General features: G+C 34.2%; 1 long non-coding RNA gene across 1 annotated transcript; it reads left to right on the plus strand.

Annotated features, from left to right (window-relative positions):
• Window positions 1-4,224: 4,224 nt before the first annotated feature.
• On the plus strand, window positions 4,225-13,742 carry LOC109099417. Its single transcript, XR_002019419.2, has 4 exons — window positions 4,225-5,014; window positions 5,624-5,738; window positions 7,251-7,468; window positions 12,982-13,742. It is a non-coding gene; the product is annotated as an uncharacterized LOC109099417 (long non-coding RNA).
• The last annotated feature ends 8,476 nt before the right edge of the window (window positions 13,743-22,218 follow it).

Below are 22,218 nucleotides of genomic sequence, written 5' to 3' on the forward strand. Positions count from 1 at the left end.
AATTTCTGTCAATGCACTGATATTTTAAATGCATTTATAAAGTAAATGACTAGTCCTATATATTACAGCATACAGCACACCAAAGGAGATAGAGCAGCTTTACTCAGTCACTGCAAACTCCTTGACTTCCTGTTTGAGTTGCATGTTTACATTAGCTTGTTATCGTGAGAAAGGACAGGTCCGCTGTTTCAGAATGCAGCAGACATGCTCCAGAGGACACATTGTTCACCCCTCGGTCAGAGATTCAAGAGAGAAACTGCTATGTCATGCATTAAAAATCCTGGGGTTCTCCACACTCTGTTTAGCATTACAAGAGCTCTGTTATGAAACCTAGTGAGCCGTGTTGCTGTCCACTGCCTACACTGACAGTAAGGCAGCATGATATTGAAATGATATGAAACACTATACACTAGAAAAATAGGAAAACACAGATTTCTTTGCATTCTATTGATGTAATCCTGAAAAATATGTAATGTACTAGATTAAATCGTGTAGGGTGAATGTGAAATGTAGCATTACATCACTTGCTCACCAATCGGATCCTCTGCAGTGAATGGGTGCCGTCACAATGAGAGTCCAAACAGCTGATAAAAACATCACAGTAATCCACACGACTCTAGTCTAAACTATATGTTTGTAACAAAGAAGTACATCATTAACATGTTTTTAACCTTAAACCATTGCTTCTGGCTAATATACAGTATCTTGGCTTTATCCATGATATTGCTTTCTTCAGTGAAAAAGTTGTCTGGTTTGAATCATGAGAGAAATATGCACAGATCAAACACCATTTACAAGTTAAAACAGTTCCAAACAGATCTAAAGAAATATATGGGTGGATTTTGATGTGGAACAGGAGATGGACTTTTTCACTGGAGGAAGCGTTATTATTGATTATGGATTATGGACTTAAAGTTAAAACACCTTAATGATGGATTTAATTTGCAAACACTTTGCAAATTAATTATTGGATTATTATGGTGTTTTTATCAGCTGTTTCGGACTCTCATTCTGATGGCACCCATTCACATCCATTAGTGAGCAAGTGATGTAATGCTACATTTCTCAAAATCTGATGAAGAAACAAACTCATCTACATCTCGGATGGCCTGAGGCTGCAGTACATTTTCAGCAAATGTTCATTTTGGGGTGTAACAATCCAGTAAATTGCTGCCTAAGTAAGGCCAAGAACTTCATGAACACATATATATTATTCATCAATTGAGTTCAACCACCAAGGTTTATTTTTTTTCATTTAACAAACTCGTAATCACTTCACCAGGATGTTGAACACAGAGTACATATTTGTACGTGAATCACAGTTGTTTGTCCTGGCCATATAAAATATGTTGCATATTTATTTTTTCTCCCAGGGACCCTAAACAACACACTGCGCACTGCGGGATCATGCGATGATTATCACGTGTCGTCGAGCTTGACAGTCACTTGAACGTTTGAGACGTGAACTCATCATTCACGAGCCCACGTGCAGTTAGAAACCCACCAGCTCCTGCTGTGAGGTTCTGAAGATGAGACGTCCTGTTTGTTTTTCCACATCAAGAGAGCTTTTCAGTCGGAGGTCGCTCGAAGAACCAGAGGAACTTCCATGTAAACATTTGACTTGTGAACATCGAATGCAGAGAAGAAGGTCTCCCACTTTCTCACGCTGAAACACATCTGTATTCATCAGGGCTTTCAAAAGCGGGATGCACGCCTCCATAATTCTGCTCTTGAAGTGGTGGGCATTAGTATTTAGTACTGACAAGCTGACTGATCTCTTTCCCGTTCCGGTATTGATGACTGATGTTAGCGATGCCGCTGCGGTCTCAGAATGAATGAGCTGAGATGTTGTTCTTGGCCTGCTCAAGTGTTTGAATATGTGGTTTATTTTTGTGAGTAATAATAATAATTGAAAGCTTTTTTAATCTATTATTTTGCCAACAGTTCACAACACGGATATTATTTTTATAGTAGCCTAAAACTTGCATATTAAACTTATGTATATGAAATAGCAAATTTTAAGATTTAAAAATTCAAAATATCTAAAATATCTAATTTAATCTTAAGTTTGATCATTTATTGCATACACTTGATATGTTTATCATTACATATTATTTCACATTTTTAAATAAAAGTAAAAATACACATATGTAAAGTATAATATTAATATTATTGTATATTTTATATAATTTAATTTTCATTAATATTTTTGTTTTATTTTGCACAAAATTAAAAAAAAAATCTAAATATCCTGTTTTTAAAGTTGATTACTGGTCATCACTCACACATTATAAACAGTGAACAATGTAGCATACACTTGTTTGAAATATGAATTGTCAAATAATGGCTATTTTTTAAACAGTAGTAGGCAAAATTTAGTGTATTCTAAGCTGCAGATATTTCATTCTGGACATAAGGTAGAAATACTTATGTTCACCTTGGAACAGCCTTGTTCGAAAAAGGGTGTCGGGATAAAAAAGGAAAAGCAGGTTGCGTTCCCTCCTGGACTTCAAAGGTGCAGACACTTCAGTCTGTCTTTCTCCCGCACCGGTACCTGCACATACTAACACGGTCTGAATATCAGATGACTGCTGCTGCCTGACAGACACAGCAGCATCAGGCTTTCAGATGGATCCCGTCTGTCCAAGCCTTTGACTGAAAGCTTGCCTTGTGAATAGCGGTTAAATTAGAGCATCTGTGCAGGTGAAAGAGATGCGGGATCTGCTGCTTTGTACTGAAGATGAGCTTTATGAAAAAAGTGAGGAGAATGTTCTGTCTTCCAGCAGGACTGTGAATTCTGGGTAAAAGTGTTGTAGTACTGGTGTATCCTCATGTACCCAGACCCTCTGTGAGGGGAATTTAAGTCCCACCTCTACTAATTGTCTGCTTATTTGTAAAGTACAATTGTAAGAGTAAATTATAATAATATTTGGTGTAGCAAACTAAATTTACTTAAAATGATGTCCAGAAATGTTTATATTATTTTATTTTATTTATCAATGCAATGTAATGCAGTAATGATAATTATTTTCTTTAGCAATACAACACTTTGCAATGTAGTAATGATAATTTTATTTTATGTTAACAATGCAATGTAATACTGCAATGAGAATTTATTTTATTTTATTTTACATTTATATTTAATATAATGCAATTCAATCAACCAAATTCATTTTTCATTTTATGATGTTTAGTGATAGGTTAAAGGTCTCATATGACGTTGCTAAAAAGAACATTATTTTGTGTATTTGGTGTAATGCAATGTGTTTATGTGGTTTAAGGTTCAAAAAACATTATTTTCCATATAATGTACAATGAAGATGGGGGGCAGCTGTGGCCTAATGGTTAGAGAATTGTTCTTGTAACCCAAAGGTCACTGGTTCGAGTCTCGGTGCTGGCAGGAGTTGTAGGTGAGGTGAGTGAAGGAACAGCACTCTCTTCCACCCTCAATACCCACGGCTGAACCCCCAGTTGCTCCCCGGGCACTGGATATATAGCTGCCCACTGCTCACAACAAAACACACAGCATCTCAACAACATGGCGGCAACAACAATTCTACAGCGAGAATCAAAGTTACTCCTTCTTTCTTTGCGTGAACATTTGGGCGGTGTTGTGCAAATCTTCCCACATCGTAATGTAGACGTGGGGGCGTGTTTAAACAAGGCATTTTAGGAGGGTGTGGACAAGTCGTAGCTTTTATAAAGAATATCTCTTTGGATTTGAGACTTTAGTCTTTGCAACTTTACAGATCTTCGTTATGCACCAAGAGCTTGTAACACTCCAAAGAAAAAGGATTAATAGAAATAGCATCATATGACCCCTTTAATCTGAAATCAGATTTAACAAACCTCCAAAATTCCTTCAAGATCTGGCCAAATTTATTTATTTATTTATTTATTTTCTTTTTAATTTATTAATTAATTACTTTTTTTTTTTTTCAATTTATATTCAAGTTCAAATTCATTTTTAAGTGACATTTAGGAACTGGTTAATCTTAAACAAAAAATACACCAAATTTATTTAATTTATGTTAATTTAATTAAAATTTAATATAATTTAGTTATTGTTTGAAATTTTATTTTACTAATGCTATGCAATGCACTAATGAGATTTTTATATACATATTTTACATTTATATTTAATGTAATGCAATGCAAACGAGGAAATTATTTTATTTTTCATTTTATTTTCAAAGTGCTGCAGTGTAGTAATGTGCAGGGCAATTCAATGTAACCATCTAAATTATTTTTATGTGATATTTGGGGATAGGTAAATCTAAAATTAGTTAAAACATTTAATTTTAAATTAAATGCAATAACGAAGTTTACTTGGGGTGAAAATGTGCCTAATTAAAATATGACCAGGACATTTCTTATAGTGAGATATAAAGCACCCATAGAGTCTGTTCCGCTTGTTCTGGCTTCATCTATAAAAGATGTTACATGTAAGCCAGAATAAGCAGACAAGACTTATAAAAAAACATTTGATGCAACTTTGGCAAATCCAGCAACCAGTTTCTCTTCAGAAACACTCACAGTAATGGCCCAGGGACTTGTATACATGTCTTTGGTTTCCTGACAGACTGATAAAAACCTGTGCATCTTCATTCCCAGAAACTGTGTAAAACCAGACAGATTTGTGCAGTATGCATCAGTCAGTCCGTGAACGGTCTGTTATCCACGAGCATATCTGAGACTGACACTAGCATTACAGAGCCACACACACACTTTTATGTGCTGTTTAAGGGTCACCTCAAATGCCCTGTCTTGTCTTTATCTTAATTTCAAATCTGCTGTGATTTATTTCATCCTTTGAGTTTTCTCTTGTCCTTTTCTTTTCTCACTTTTGTACCTGTCTTTGTATCTGTACTTTCAGAGCGATCGTAATTGAATAACCTTTACATCAATAGATGCTTTGCTCCTTTTCAAAGGGTAATTGAGACGAAACACGGCCTATTGTGTGTCTTCATGGCTGCTTTAATGAACTGTTCTTTGATGACTGTTTCAATAGTAGGTAAGTAAACTTAGTTTTCAGTAGCGTGACAATAACTTTGCTGCTTTTATCTGCTTTTGAGATCAGACTAAACCCAAAAGTTTAATACTTAAAGAATTGGAGAAATGTAGCATTACATCACTTGCTCACCAATGGAAGTGAATGGGTGCCGTCAGAACTAGAGTCCAAACAGCTGATAAAAACATCACAATAATCCAAAAGTAATCCACACAACTCCAGTCCAGCATTTAACATCTTGAGAAGCGAAAACCTTCGTGTTTGTAAGAAAGTTTGTTTTATCAGTTTTTTTGGATTTTATTTTTGAGGGACACATTTTCTCTATTTTTGTGAAAGTGCTGTAATGCTACATTTCTCCAAATCTGATGAAGAAACAAACTAATCCACATCTTGGATGGCTTGAGAGTGAGTACATTTTCAGCAAATGTTAATTTTTGTGTGAAATATCCCTTTAAGGTTAGGCATTTGTTCAAACCATTAGCCATAAGAGTTATTTTGAACCACATGCTATTGAGTTTAGCGGCCAAATAATGATCCACGTAAGCTAAATAATGTCCTTTTTCTTTCATAAAACGTCTTACTTGATGTTTGCGTTTGTTTGGACTTTATTAGATCTCAGCTCTCACCTCTCTGAAAGTCGCTCCAGACCGTTCAAGCACGACAGCCTTAATGAACTTAATAACCGTGAAATGAAGTTTTGTGATCTACGGAGAGAAGGAAAGTTTCTGTGAGTAAATCCTTGTCACATTCTGCACTTGTTTTGTTAAAGTAAATGACATGAGACAGTAAGTGTTAAAAGCAGAGACAGGGATTATGCACAGACATAAATGTTCAATTATCTTTATTTTCATGATTGCACTTAATCCATACTGAGCATGAACAAAACTAATTGCCTGTGGATTCGGTTTCTAGTGTGACGTTATTTGTAATGGACTGCGGTCCTCATTATTAGACTCAATGATATAATCACCTCTTTTTCGCTTCCGCTGCAAATGCGAGACTTTTGTTTATGAGCTGATAGTGCTCTGACTTGGAGTTGTTTCAAACCCAAAATAAACCTAAAGTACCTCATGCCTGCCGTTTCTAATCCACGTGCATCTTAAGACGTGCTGCGTTGCTCTTTTAAGACTTAAATAAGTCATCGAAAAACATTTATTTTAGGTGAAAGCAAGACAGACTTCTGTAAGCTCTGAGACTCTCGGGGTGCATTTACACTGCAAGGCCTAAAGCAGAGAATTATTTTCTTATATTTTTTCATCTGTTTTCCTAGACAAAACCCCAAAATGTATCTTCCCAAATGGGAACCAACCAACCAAATCCATTTTTATGTGACATTTTGGGACAGGTTAATCCAAAATTGATTGCCAAACTATTTTAGTTTTCCTTTTAGTATTTAATTTATAGTCAGTGCTCTGCAATTCAATGCAACCAAACAAATTAATTCAGTAAGTGACATTTACAAACAGGTTAATGTAAAAACAGATAAAACAACACCCCAGAATTGATCTGCTTGAAATGATTTATCTGTATTTTAATATTACGTTTAATTTCATTTTCAGTTTATTTTCAATGCAGTGCGATGCATAGAATATAACCAATTAATTTTTTTAAGTGGCATATAGGGACAGGTTAATCTGAAATTAAATAAAACACCAAAATTGACATGCCCAAATTAAAAAAAAAAAAAAAAAAAAAAAAAATATATATATATATATATATATATATATATATATATATATATATATATATATATATAATATATTATGTTATTGTAATTTAATTGTCAGTGCAGTTCAAAGCAATGCAACCAACTAAATACATTTTTACTTGACATTTAGAAACTGATTTATTTATTTTGATTAAATTTATTATATGGACTAAATGAAATTAAATAAAACCAAATTTGATCTGACCAAATTAATTTACATTAATAATTGTAATATTAATTTATATTTATAATTATTGTATTATCAGTTTATTTATTTTATTGTTTTATTTATTAATACAATTCAGCATTATTTTTATTTATTAATGCTATGTAATGCAGTAATGAAAATTTGTAATACGTTTATGAGATTTGATTTAATTTTTTCAATGCGCAGTGCACTGCAGTGCAACTAAATGCATTTTTAAGTGACATCTGGATATGAAATAGATCTGTTACACTATTAGCCTGTGGTATGTCGATGGCCCAATCCAGATGATATCAGATAAGATGTGTGTTTCTCTTTCTTTACAGATCAGATCTGTGCCAGATATCAACAGTATAAACGCAGCCTTTTATGTGTGGTTTCACGGCAGATCTCAGGCCCTCGGCTCCACAGATGAACTGTGGGCTGTGATCTTCGGTGCTGGCAGGGCTTCAGTTCGCCCTCATGTCTGCCATCTGATTCTACACCTGCCAAACTCCACGGCCCCCATCTGCCCTTTACAACATGACCTCATCGGCACGGCACGGTGAGTTTGCCAGTCTATGATCAACGTTACAGACACAGCCTTACGGCACACTCCAAATATGCATTGTAAAACCTGAAATTACTTGGATGGCTCACAAAATCTATTGCTTTGATTAGTTTGAAGTGCTCTAGAAAGACTGCCAGCATGTTCTGGATTCTCTGCCTCAATCCCGAGACGCTCACAAGAGAATACAACATCTAAAAAAACATCATTTTATCTAATAAAAGGTGATTTCTGCACCACAAGCTTCACCAAATGGCATCACAGAGTTGCTATTATAATGACTGTTTCCAAACTGTTTTCCAAACGTGAATCTGGAATCATATATTATATTTTAGTTTACATTTTTTTATACACTTTAAATTAAACTAAATCAAAATGAGAAATGTTGTCAACTAGCTGACATAAAAAGGTTTTTTTTTAATTTTATTTTATTTCAGTTAATGTTATTATTATTATTATTATTATTATTAATGTGATTATTATTTAGTTTAAAGTAAGGAAATGTTTTACTTAACTATAATAACCTTGGTGAGAACTTATCGTTAGATGCCAAAATTTCAAAGCTTTCCCTTTTTTGAAAAGTTTTTATTTACTCTTGGAACATGGACAATTTTGAATTACAATTTTTCCCTATATGTATGCTAACATCCATGCACATATATTTTGAATGCATTTTTCTGTGGTGGTCTATAATTATGGTAAAATCGAGTAAAAAAAAAAAAAAAAAAGTTTACAAAACAAAAACCTTTTTTTTTTTAAGTGGAAATGATCCCAATCAGAAGAAGCAGATTTTCCAAACTTGTTGGCTTGTGAGTAAAGTGAGTTTCTTGAGTAAAGTCTTAAATCTGTTCGGTTGCACCTACATTTTATCCTGTTTTCCATTTGTTTGCCTTGTTAATTTTTTTATGTGTGACTCCTTAATGGGCAATTGTATAACCGTTTAAAAAAGCAGAATGAGCTGTAAAAGGTCAAATGTCTGGCTACGCAAGACTAGGACCATGTTCAGTTTCTGGTTCTTATAAATTCACACGTTGTCTCTGTGTCAGACACGCGGCTCAGATTAGTCATGAACACATTTACTAAACTCGGCGGTTTGCTGCTAATGTGTGTTTGATGCCAGCGGACCGGATGCTCTGATGTCATCACCGTGGCACATCCTGTTTCTTTCCTGAAAGGTTTTTCCACTCATTAGCACGCACTTATCAGTCACTTCTGCCGTTTGTCTCGTTCCGCTAATGACAAATACAAACCATAGTGTGAATTATATGCAAGCACTCTCGCTGTGTAAGAACATTTAATCTCCCTGTGACATAAACAAGAGAACAGGGCACTGTGAAGGTGAAGAGAACAGCTTAAAATAGAGAGGAACACACTCACAAATCAATACGATGCTGGTTGCGTGAATCTGATGAAACCTGCAGAGAATGTCCTTGTAAAAATAGACTTAATTTTTTCATGAAAACTTTTTAATTTGTTAATTTGGGGGTTTAATGTGACCTAGACATGTCTAGATGTGGGATTCAGCCATTATTAATCTCAAGTTTGAATGGATGACACACATTTGAAGTTTAATTATGTATTTGTGTGTCAACATCCGATATACATTTAGGCTAATAAACTATATTAATTGTTAGAATTATTATTTATTATAAATGAGACACTGTTGCAATTATTAATATTAATCAGTTAAACAGATAATAATAATAATAATGAATAAAAAAATAAATAAAATAATAATAATGTTTTTATCATCATATTCTACCCCTTTATCATATTATGTATTATTATTATTATTATTATTATTCAACTAAACTTTGTTTTTATTATTTTTATTAACAATAAATAAATTAATAAAGAAATATAAAATATGTTTTTTTAAATAATATTAATAAAATGAACCAGCTAATAAATTAATAACCGAATAAATTAATATAAAATAAGCCATTTTTTGTTTTTTAATATTAAGAGAATAAACCAAACTATTATTAGTAGTAGTAATATTACTATTTAGTTGTTTAATAATAATAATAAAAATAACAATCTAATAATAATTGTTTAATCATATTGCTACTTTTAATCATATTCTGCACAGCAAGTGTGTTTATTGGTAGTATAGTTTATGAATGTTAATCAAGTTGTCTAAAAACGTATTACAGTTTGCAAAAAGTTTACAGTTTAATCAGGGCCCATTTTTCCATTTTGTGCTTTTGTCAAACCATTAAAGAGCCGGCAGCTATCAGTTTCCTCTCTGTGTCTGTCTCGCATGTTTCTGGATGTAGCTGGAAGACACTTAACATCTCTTTGAAGTGCAGCGGATATTTTTAGGCATAGCACACCTAAGGGAGCTGGGGAGGAGGCCGAAAACCTCTGGTGGAGAGAGACGGGAAGCAAAATTTTAAGTAATCCATATTTGCTCTGGATGACGTAGATTTCAAAGATTTAAATATGACCTAGATTTTTAGCCGAGGTGTCAGTAAGCGCTGACGTCAGAGCGGGCCACAACTGACTTCACTGCTTTCTTCTCCTGTTAAAATCTCACGCTTACTGCGCTTCTGGAGCGGACTAACATTTCTGTATGTTCAGTCCCAAAATGGACTGTAAAGCAGCTAAAAGAAGCCTTATTACGTAAGCAGAGAGTCTCGCAATCATACAGCTGTAGAATTTAGGTTATGTGTATTGCAATGGTCTTTAAAGGAATTTAATAGGATTGAAAAGCAAATGAAAACTTTTTGTAATCAATTTGAATTATTCGTTTTGATTTTTAAATACAAATAGCTTAGAAGAATATTCCATTCCATTCCCAGAAGATTCTAATGTTTACTGTTGGTTAGTCAGGAAACGTTTCTTCATCCAAACTTCCTCTTACCTATACGTTTGGAGAACGTTCTCAAAAAATAAAAAATAAAATAAAAAGTGCAAAGTTACGGAACGTTCTGTGTTTGCTGGATGTGTACATGAATTAAAAACACAAAACAGCGTTTCTTGTCTCATCACATTCAACTGAATACATGAATCTCGTAAATGGATCGTTCTATTTTAAATTCAAGTGAAGTTTGAGAAAATGTTGATTAGTTTGCATCACAGGATATCACTGTTTCTATTGTAGTTATAACCAGTTATCAAATGGACCTATTTTAACTTTAATAAGGGTTTATACATCATCTGAAATCTGAGCTTTCCATTGATGTATGGTTTGTTAGGATCTGACAATATTTGTCTGAGACACAACTATTTGAATATCTGGAATCTGAGGGTACAGAAAAATCTAAATATTGAGAAAATCGCCTTTAAAGTTGTCCAAATGAAGTTCTTAGCAATGCATATTACTAATCAAAAATTAAGTTTTGATATATTTACAGTAGGAAATGTACAAAATATCTTAATGGAACATGATCTTTATTTAATATCCTAATGATTTTTGCCATAAAAGAAAAATGTATAATTTTGACACATACAGTGTATTGTTGGTTATTGCTACAAATATACCCCAGCGACTTAAGACTGGTTTCGTGGTCCAGGATCACAAATATTATGTTTAGCTACATGTTATATCTTACCTCATACTCTTTCGCCATTAAAAACTGAAGCATCACACTGAAAATCATAATAAAGCCCCGCTTCCTTTGATTTGATTGGCCATCTGGATAACTGTGAAAGCTGACGAGAGCTGTTAAAGCTAAGGCAGACCATCCTAACTTCTTGTCATACAGTTAGACATCATAAGTGTGTTTTGTGTTTTGTCAGCTTAATTAAGACACGTCGTCTCGCATGACAGAGTTTCTGGGTAGTAATTTGCCAGCAGCACTCGGCAGGTAAAGTAAATTGCTTTATAATGGAATCTCCACGGGTTGCGTTCTTTTTGCAAAAGCACGACGTTAATGGAAGGTCAGGAAAGAAACGACGAACACTTTGCAGTTTTGACTTTATCGTGCTCCCCTCAGGTGTTCAGGGGAGTTTCTAGTTCGTCTATTATTAACATAAATAGTCTTCACCTGCAGTAGAGAGTCGTTCTCTATCTGCACACAATAGAGCTGCTTCACTTCTGGCAACAAGGGTGTAGAATTTAGTAGAGACACTGCGACATGCCTATACAGCGACTACTAACTTGTCCCTAGCAATCTGACAATTTTAATCAAACAATTAAATGTCAGTTGTCTGCCGTTATGTCCCAAGATACCCAGACGGACGCTGAACACATAAATTAGTTTTGGCATCTCATAAACGTTGAAGTGGTAGTTTAACCTCTTGTGTTTAGTCAGCAGTATACTTCACTGTCATGAAGTCTGATGGCCTCGTGAATTCCCTGTGCTGCAGAGCCACCCACCTTCATGCAAAACAATAAAAACAATATCCATTTCCCTGCTAAACCGTCTGTTAGTCAGCACACAAACATATCCCTCACTCAGCATAACGCTCACAGATATATGGAGTTACAGTCAAACCCAAATGTATTCAGACTCCTTCAACAAGTCTCACATTATCACAGTTTATTCGCTATAGTTTAGAAAATGGTAATAAATTATGACAAGAACTCAGAGTTAAACTTTGTCAGAACAAATTGATAGAAAGGTGTGTAATGAATTCGGCTGAATAGCTGTAAGCTGTTAAATTTAAGTGCACAATTAGCTAATACCAATTTAGCTCAAACAATTACCAAGCGATGCTTTACATTTCTTTTTTACTTTTAACATTTTCTATTAATATTTTTTATACTACTATACTACTTTTTATAACATTATGTATTAGGCCAATATATTATACTCATAGGCACATTTTGTCTTGGGCACATTACATTTTAGAAGTATATTTTTTAATGTAATGCTTTTTTTCAGCAAACAGTTGTCTTCATACATAATAAAGTGGTAAAGATCAACATATTTTTATTTGTAACTTTTTGCATTACACACACACACACACACACACACACACAATTTATTTATTTCTATTAAAATATTTATATATAAAATTATTTTTTCCCCAGTTTTTGAAAGACAATATGTATGTATATATATATATTTATATATATATATATATATATATATATCTATATATATATATATATATATATATATATATATAAATAAATAATATGGAAAGATATATATTTAATATAATTGTTCTTCACAACTTCACAACAAATGTTATAATGTTATATAGAATTTTAATGTATTTTTATTTGTGTTTTGAAACCAAATAATCCTCATAAGACATTAGATGCATTATGAAAATTAGAAAAGCCTTAAACCTCTCAGGTCTCTTTGTCTTGCTTGCCAATAAAACATCTGTACTTAAAACATGCTACAACTTACCTATCAAGATTTCTCTGAATATATCTCATTCTATCTTGTTGTGTTTTATTGGCAGATTATGCATAACAATTCACTATAAATGTATTTTAGTTAATATTTTATATTCCATCTTTGCAGTGTTGTTAGTGCCTTTAGTTAGCTCTAGCCATGCTACTGTCACCTTCTATTGGCTATCTGTGAGATTTGTCTTGTTTTTGGCAGGGCAGGTGTGAGTGGTCTGGTTCCTGGTGTCCTCGGCGCTCAGCAGGTGGAGGCGACTGCAGCAGGTGTTAGCGCGGAGGGTGGAGAGAAGCCGTGATTAATGCCGCGGTGCCCTTTACTGTTTCAGAGCGGCAGGGCGGCATTAGCATTCAAAACATGAAGAGCAGCCAGTGTGTGTCTGGTGTGGAAAACAGGAAAACAGCAGAACACACGTTTACTTAATCTGTTCACACATACATGTGCACACTGCAGTTCTGCAGTGCTTGTTTGCTTCATTTGCATTCAGTTTTTTCCTCTCTGAGAGCATCTAGTCTGTTAATTATTTTACAGACGCTTGAACAGGACATGCTAGCTGTCCTAGCTGACTTTACACAGATAAATTGATTTGCTCAGTTTAATTTCTCTTCTGTTCTCCTTCTGGGAGCCAATACGGAAAGCAATCCTTTAAGTACTTAATCAATACGGTTTCTGTGGCATCATTGCGAATTAATGTCCTGAGCGTCCTTGTTGTGTCCGATAGCATCTCTTCATCAATGAAAACATTCTCCTCATAAACCAATGAGTCAGATTCATCAGTTAGTCATCACACTTTGCAACATCAACGCTGAAAAAATCCATAGAATATGTAAAAATCCTTCAAACAAAATACATTTGTCCAACAATGCATTGATTTTCTGAATATGTGAGTGTCTTACTGCACTGGCAGATTTATTTGACTGATATTTTTAGCTTGTTTACAATTAAGATAAAATGCACCCATAATAAAGATACATTGTCTAAAAGCAAGTCGGTCTCTAATGCAGTCCTGCGTCAGTACATTTATCTTATTTTAATGATTTTTAGATATTTGAACTAGTTAAAAACAAACTGTGATGCTATATATGTAGTTCATATAAATATTTAAGTGTTTGATAACCAATATGCAGAACAAATTTAAGTATTAAAATAATTTCTGCTTAAAAATAAGTGATTTTTAAAGTTAAAATATCTTCATAAAAACGTTAAAGATTATTTACAACTGATGCTTTTCATATAGGCCTATTTATATAAATATTTGTTTTAAATATATATTCGTGCTCTCAAATCAATTAATCAGAATCACATCCAAAAATAAAAGTTCGTGTTTGCATAATATGTTTAATACATAAATACACAAATGCATATATATATTTAAGAAATATATGTAATATATATTTATATATAATATAAATCATATATATGTAAATATTTCTTAAATGTGTGTGTGTATTTATATATAAATATACACAGTACACACACATATATTGTAAAGACAAACTTTTATTTTTAATGCAATTAATCGCAATTAATCGATTTGACAGCCCAATTCGCAGAACAATTTTTAACAATATTTTTATTTTTAAATAAATAATAATTTTGATACCTTAACTATAAAGACATAACATCCATTATGAATATTTTGTATATTATTTATGCCGTTTACAAGATTTGGAAGACATTTTAATTCTCTTTTTCTTTTTTTTTTAAATTGACGCTTCTGCTTCCCAGTATAACATTTAATTTATCAAAATTACAGTCAAAGACAGCAGTATTGTAAAAAAGTGTAACCACAGTTTATTTTAAAATGAATGTATTCATTAATTTATTTATTGAGAAGAGTAATTACATCACAATGTCTTTTTTTTCTTCAATTGCTGAAGCACGGGACACACTTGCATTTCTCGCAAGTCACTATAAAAGCAGTATATGTTGTTTTTAAAAACACATTTAAACCAGTATGTTTTTCGTGAAGCGGGCTGTATTGTTAAAGGAAGTCTTCCTGGTTAGGCTAGTTAAGAAACCTGGCAGTGGTGACTCCAGCATCAACAGGGCCTAGTTAACAAGTCTTTGCTCTTTTCATTTCAGCAGATATTAAGGGGCAAGATGGTGCCACCAGCAGTGTCCTTTAACGGTGAGTCTTCCTCCATGTGGGGGCAGTGAGTCAGTGTAAAATGGTTGTTCACGGCCCCTGATTCATTCTCCCAGCAGGCTTGGACAGAGCCCATAAACGCTGCTGAGAACATAATCAATCTGAGTGTGTGTGTAAGCGTGCGGCGTGTCTGCCAGAGAAAAATGAACTTTTGAATGCCTTTATGCACATCCGTGAGTTTAATGTGAAAAAACAGACCAGGCTGTTAAAATGTGTTTTGATGTGATGACACTTTATAATAAGGTTATATATGTTAATGTTAGTTAATGCAGTTACATCAACTAATATGATTATGTTAACGTTTCTGAATGCAGTTATGTTAACGGTAATGCAATAGTCAAGATGAAAAATGAAATGTTAATTTCTGCAAGTGCTATACATTTTTAATATTTTAAGTTGTATAGATTAACATTAGTTCATATAAGAACCAAACATGGATTAACAACTGATACTGTTAATGTTAGTGTTAATTTTTTGTTTATATAAATATTTATTTAATTGAATATTCAGTATGCCAATCAAATGAAGTTGATTGTGTGTGTCTGATATCCAGTACGCAGAACATTTTAAGTATTTTTTATGCTTTTTGAAAAGTAAAAGTAACTGTGAAGACATAACATGCATAATGAATATTTTAATAATAGTATTATTAATGGTATTATATTTACAACAATGTGTCACTAGTAGTTAATGCAATAGCCAAAATAAAATAAATGTAAATTTCTGCATAAGCTAATGCATTTTAATACTTTAAAATATTGTATAGATTAGCATCAATTCATGTATAATGGACAAACATGAATTATTAATGTACTGTTTATATTATTTAATATTTATATATTTGTTTCTATAGTTGTAATTAACCGTAGTATAATTATAAATTAGCTTTAACCTAGATTAAATTTTGTAATTGTGATTCACTGTTAGTTCTTTATTAATGTTAATGCATTGAATCTTATTGTAATGCGTTACTGGTATCTTTGTATTCTCCTTTCCAAGCCCTTTTTCTATTCCATTCTATTCTGATTCGTTCCATCTTGATCCATTTCATTCCATTCCAGCTGCATCATAATTCGTTTCCGTCCTATTTCCTTCCAGCATGATCCATTCTTTCATTTCTTGCCTTTTCTTCAGTTCTTTTCCCCCTTCAGCGGTCGCCTTAGTGGCGTTGTGAAGTTTTCATTAACTCACAGATGTCTGTCGCAGCTGCCTATGTATTCTCGGAGCCACATTAATAACCTCCACACACGAACCATTTGATCATCGCTGGCCCACAGCTAATGACCCTCGCCTGGCTTCTCACCATTTCATGACTGTATATGGCTGGAAAATACACAAGCGCTCTTTACTGAAGGCCTGACTGAACCATGAAAGCAACAAACAGCAGACTGAGCAGTGAGTAAATCTCACATCAGAAGTAAAAAAAGGAATGGTGAGGGGTTTGTGTTTGACAGATCAAGAAGCAAATCATCTGTATTTTAGTTCACATTAAGAAATTATGATTCTGTTATCATTTACTCATTCTTGTGACATCACTCATTTGTTCACATATCATTTACATATTTCTGAGTGAAGCAGAATATTCAACAACAACAAATGTGGCACAGTATTTTTGAAAATGTACTCACCCTCAGTCCATCCAGAATGTAGATGAGTTTGTTTCTTTATGGGAACAGATTTGTAGAAATGGAGAAAGTGAATGGGTGCCGTCAGAATGAGAGTCCAAACAGCTGATAAAAACATCACAATAATCCAGTATAATAACCGGGAGTGGTGTGGATTACATGGATTTTTATGATGTGACTCTCATTCTGACGGCACCCATTCACTGCAGAGCATCCATTGGTGAGCAAGTGATGAAATGCTACATTTCTCCAAATCTGATGAAGAAACAAACTCATTTAGATCTTGGATGACCATTAGAGTGAGTAACTTTTCAGCAAATGTTAATTTTTGGGTGAACTATTCTTTTAATTTTACCCCTTAAGATTCGTTTGGATGTTTTTCTTTGGAATGTGCAGGTGGACACTTTTAGACATGCAGGAACATTTAGTTACAAAGTAAAAAGAATGAATGATTTTTTTTGTTTTGGTATATTGTACAGTGTTATAGAGTATTTTTTTGTTGTTTTTTTTTGTGTATAGAGTTTTCGGAGCTTAAAATAAAAAAGTGCAGCATGCAGGAGCTTTCTGAAACATCTCCTTTCAGTGCCTCATGGTAGAAAGTAAGTCCTATGGGTTTGTAAATGTTGACCATTTAAATTTTTAGGCTAACTGCAGTCTCCAAAAGGTTTTTTTTTTACAGTGATATAATATAAGAAACCATTTTTTGGTTCCCCAAAGAACTTTTCCGTGAACACAAGAACCATTTTTATGTGTGAATTATGATGTGTGTTGAATGGAGCTCTTCCATGTAAGTCTTTATGGAACCATAAATACCAATAAAGAACTTTTATTTTGAACAGAAATACATTCTCGCTGCCTGCATGAAAACATACAGAAACGCTTGCTACATGAGAAACAGTTTGACTCCAGATGATTTAAGTGAATGAGTGCGCACTATGCAAACACTTCTATCATGGGTGTCTGTGCTTCATCATCCGGGAGTTAAACACGCTGTTGATGCATCCTGTCCAGCGTCACCATTTACAGGTGCTGGTCATATAATTAGAATATCATCAAAAAGTTGATTTATTTCACTAATTCCATTCAAAAAGTGAAACTTGTATATTATATTCATTCATTACACACAGACTGATATATTTAAAAGGTTTATTTCTTTTCATTTTGATGATTATAACTGACAACTAAGGAAAATCCCAAATTCAGTATCTCAGAAAATTTGATTATTACTTACGACCAATACAAAAGAAAGGATTTCTAGAAATCTTGGCCAACTGAAAAGTATGAACATGAAAAGTATGAGCATGTACAGCACTCAATACTTAGTTGGGGCTTCTTTTGCCTGATTTACTGCAGCAATGCAGCGTGGCATGGAGTCGATCAGTCTGTGGCACTGCTCAGGTGTTATGAGAGCCCAGGTTGCTCTGATAGTGGCCTTCAGCTCTTCTGCATTCTTGGGTTTGGCATATCGCATCTTCCTCTTCACAATACCCCATAGATTTTCTATGGGGTTAAGGTCAGGCGAGTTTTGCTGGCCAATTAAGATCAGGCATACCATGGTCCTTAAACCAGGTACTGGAAGCTTTGGCACTGTGTGCAGGTGCCAAGTCCTGTTGGAAAATGAAATCTGCATCTCCATAAAGTTGGTCAGCAGCAGGAAGCATGAAGTGCTCTAAAACTTCCTGGTATACGGCTGCGTTGACCTTGGACCTCAGAAAACACAGTGGACCAACACCAGCAGATGACATGGCACCCCAAAGCATCACTGTCTGTGGAAACTTTACACTGGACCTCAAGCAACGTGGATTGTGTGCCTCTCCTCTCTTCCTCCAGACTCTGGGACCCTGATATCCAATGGAAATGCAAAATTTACTTTCATCAGAGAACATAACTTTGGACCAATGAGCAGCAGTCCAGTCCTTTTTGAAGCGAGACGTTTCTGACGCTGTCTGTTGTTCAAGAGTGGCTTGACACAAGGAATGCGACAGCTGAAGCCCATGTATTGCATATGTCTGTGCGTAGTGGTTCTTGAAGCACTGACTCCAGCTGCAGTCCACTCTTTGTGAATCTCCCCCACATTTTTGAATGGGTTTTGTTTCACAATCCTCTCCAGGGTACAGTTATCCCTATTGCTTGTTCACTTTTTTCTATCATATCTTTTCCTTCCCTTCGCCTCTCTATTAATGTGCTTGGACACAGATCTCTGTGAACAGCCAGCCTCTTTTTGCAATGACCTTTTGTATCTTGCCCTCCTTGTGCAAGGTGTCAATGGTCATCTTTTTGGACAACTGTCAAGTCAGCAGTCTTCCCCATGATTGTGTAGCCTACAGAACTAGACTGAGAGACCATTTAAAGGCCTTTGAAAGGTGTTTTTGAGTTAATTAGCTGATTAGAGTTTGGCACCAGGTGTCTTCAATATTGAACCTTTTTCACAATATTCTAATTTTCTGAGATACTGAATTTAGGATTTTCCTTAGTTGTCAGTTATAATCATCAAAATTAAAAGAAATAAACATTTGAAATATATCAGTCTGTGTGTTATGAATGAATATAATATACAAGTTTCACTTTTTGAATGGAATTAGTGAAATCAACTTTTTGATGATATTCTAATTATATGACCAGCACCTGTACATATAACTGGAATATATGACTTTAAAATAACAGCCAACTAAGTAAAGTAAGTTGTTCTCTCTCTCTGTGAGAGCACATGGGCTAACATCGTGTTGAATCCATGTCTCATCTCTGCTGGTTATTTCCCATCCATCACCTGTCCGGTGGTCCTTGTTTACGATCGAATCTCGGCCCGTTGTTTGCGTGGAATCGATGAACATCAACATCCTCATTAAGATTCGCCAGCAGTTCATCTACGGGTAATCGCTAATGAATGCGACTCCTGCGTTTGTTCGTAATCGTTTCAATAAATTTGCCATGGCGCTAAATATGGCATGCAAGCAGGCCACAGATCACTCACGTTGTATATCCTCTTTCTCGTGGCATTTGTGTCACTGATAATGTAATCAGATCTGTGAGCATCATCTTGGCTGTTTTCACCAGGAAATGAGTGTTTGTGGCTGATCTTGTTCGTCGATGTAGGTCACGGCCTTAATTAGCGCGCTCGTTTATTAATTTTCAGCAGGTGAAAAACACTGCTATCATCCGCTGGATTTATGTGGCCGCGTAAATTACATTTAAACGAGTAATTATTTAATTTATATTTAAATGAATATAATGTGAGTTCTTGGCATGAGGGGTTTGAATGCTTGATCCTCAATAAAAGGCAGTCGGGATCCTATCCTGGGAATTATGATGATTGTAGGCCTGTGGTATTAAGATGTTCATATGCTATTTGATCATTTATTGCATGATTAATATATTAGTTTTATTCAGCAGTGGCATTGAATCGATCAAAAGTTACAGTATATACATTTATTACACTAATGTACATTAGTTTAACTTTCTATTCATCAAACAATTCTGAAAAAAACATGTATCATAGTTTCCACAAAAATATGAAGCAGCACAACTGTTTTTAACATTGATAATAATCATAAATCATAAATCTTGAGCAGCAAATCTGCAAATTAGAATGATTTCTGAAGAAGGATCATGTGACACTGAAGACTGGAGTAATGATACTGAAATATCAGCTTTGCATCACAAGAATACATTTTAAAATATATTCAATTAGAAAACATTCGTTTTAAATTGTAATAATATTTCAGAATTTTACTGTTTTTACTGCATTTTCACCAAATAAAATGTATCTTTGGTGAGCAGAAAATACTTTTTTCAAAAATATTTAAAAATGTTACTTACCCCAAATTTAGTGCATCTGTTTTTGATCAAATAAATGCATCCTATTTGGTGAGCTTAAAAGAAACTTAATTCAGAAACATTAAACAGTCTTACTGACCCCAAACCTTTGGGAGTATATATATAAGAGCTATAATTTCTTTTTTTTATTTGTCTCAGTTTTCCAGTTACACCTGGACAGAGAGAAAGACATTGACAAAGGCATGAAGAGAAGCAAAAAAGAATGAAATCCGAGAACTGAAAATTATTTATCTCCTCTTGTCGGCCCATCAGAGGGAGTAAATCCTTTTTCTACTTTTTTGGCTCTTTATCTGTTCTCTTGTGCCTAAGCTCTCTCTGTCTGTTATCTCTGACAGTGGTCCTTAACCCTGTTCAAGCATTTAAACATCAGTGGGCTGGATTGGCTCTTGCAATTTGACTCTGAAGAGGCTGACAGTGACAGAGATGTGTGAACGTCCCTGCTGAGGATTCGATCTGCACCACAGGCCAAGTGTGTTGAAATACACCGTTTAATGTGCCAATTGTCACTTGATACAGCAAGCGCTTTTGAAAAAGAACTAATCGCTGGATTTGCCAAAGTTTGCCAGTTTAGTGATATCAGATGTCTTCTAGAATATATTATGTTTTGGTTTTTGTCTTATTTTCTGTGCAAGTATTCACAGGTACTCATGTGCTATCTAATTCAGATAAACCACCTGTAAATGGTATAAGTGTTATAATGTTCAAGTAAAACAAACTAAAACTGAATCGTGGACAGAATAAGCTGCATATAGAGACGTTAGGCCGCTGGTACACATTCATCTACGCAAGACTTACAACAGGACAGGATGTAGATTTATTTGTGAATTCAGACAACAACTAACCATTTTTCACTAAAACATCCTAGGCAGCAAATTATTCATACAGTAAACACGAACGCTGACTCCAGTAGTTTTTGTCATTGTTAAACGGAGCACATAGACTTTGTCTGATCCTTCTCTCGCTCCCATACTCGCTCGCTTCCCATTATAGTGGTGTAATTACTTCTAATGAAGAAGTCTGTGTGCAGATGCAGGCTCTGATTAGCCAGCCGCACCCACTGACATCTCTCTCACACACATACATACACACTTCATCTTTAAACGTTCATTTTGTTAGTCATTTGTTCTGCAAATTGCTCCTCTCAGAAGAGCAGATTCATAATGAGGGCTGCCAGTGAAACGGTGACTGCCTGAAGTCAGTGTGAACCGAAGTGCACTGGAAGGGCTTAGTCATGCAAATTAATGCTAGTTTAATGAATACTATTGCTCATACTTACACAAACAGTGATCATTATGAGATAAAAAGTCGAAAATGAGATATTAAATCACAACTATGAGATAAAAAGATTAAATTATGAGATATGAAGCCATACTATTTAAGATTGAGATACTAAGTCTTAACTGAGATTAGAAAGTCAAAAATATGACAAAACAATCTCAATTATGATATAAAAATTCAAGATTATGAGATAAAATTTAAACAGTGGGAATAAAAAGATAAAATTGGGATACTAAAGATTAAATTATGATTCATAATATGAACCATACTAGATAGAAAATTGGCTTGACATTTTTTCTAAGTTTTGATTGCTGATTATTAAGTTTGATTAGTATTTAATGAGATTAGAATGTCAAAATCTCAATTATGACAAAAAGTATGAGATAAAATTAAGATTAAATTGGATTAGAAAGTCATAATGACAAAATCTCAATTATGTATGAACAAAAGTATGAGATAAAATTTTAAATGGAAAATTCAAATTATGATTGAACAGATAAATCATAATTGAGATAGAAATTAAATGAAATTCATAATTATGATGAACAGATA

The sequence above is a fragment of the Cyprinus carpio genome, chromosome B25, assembly GCF_018340385.1.
Source record: "Cyprinus carpio isolate SPL01 chromosome B25, ASM1834038v1, whole genome shotgun sequence".
Lineage (NCBI taxonomy): Eukaryota > Metazoa > Chordata > Actinopteri > Cypriniformes > Cyprinidae > Cyprinus > Cyprinus carpio.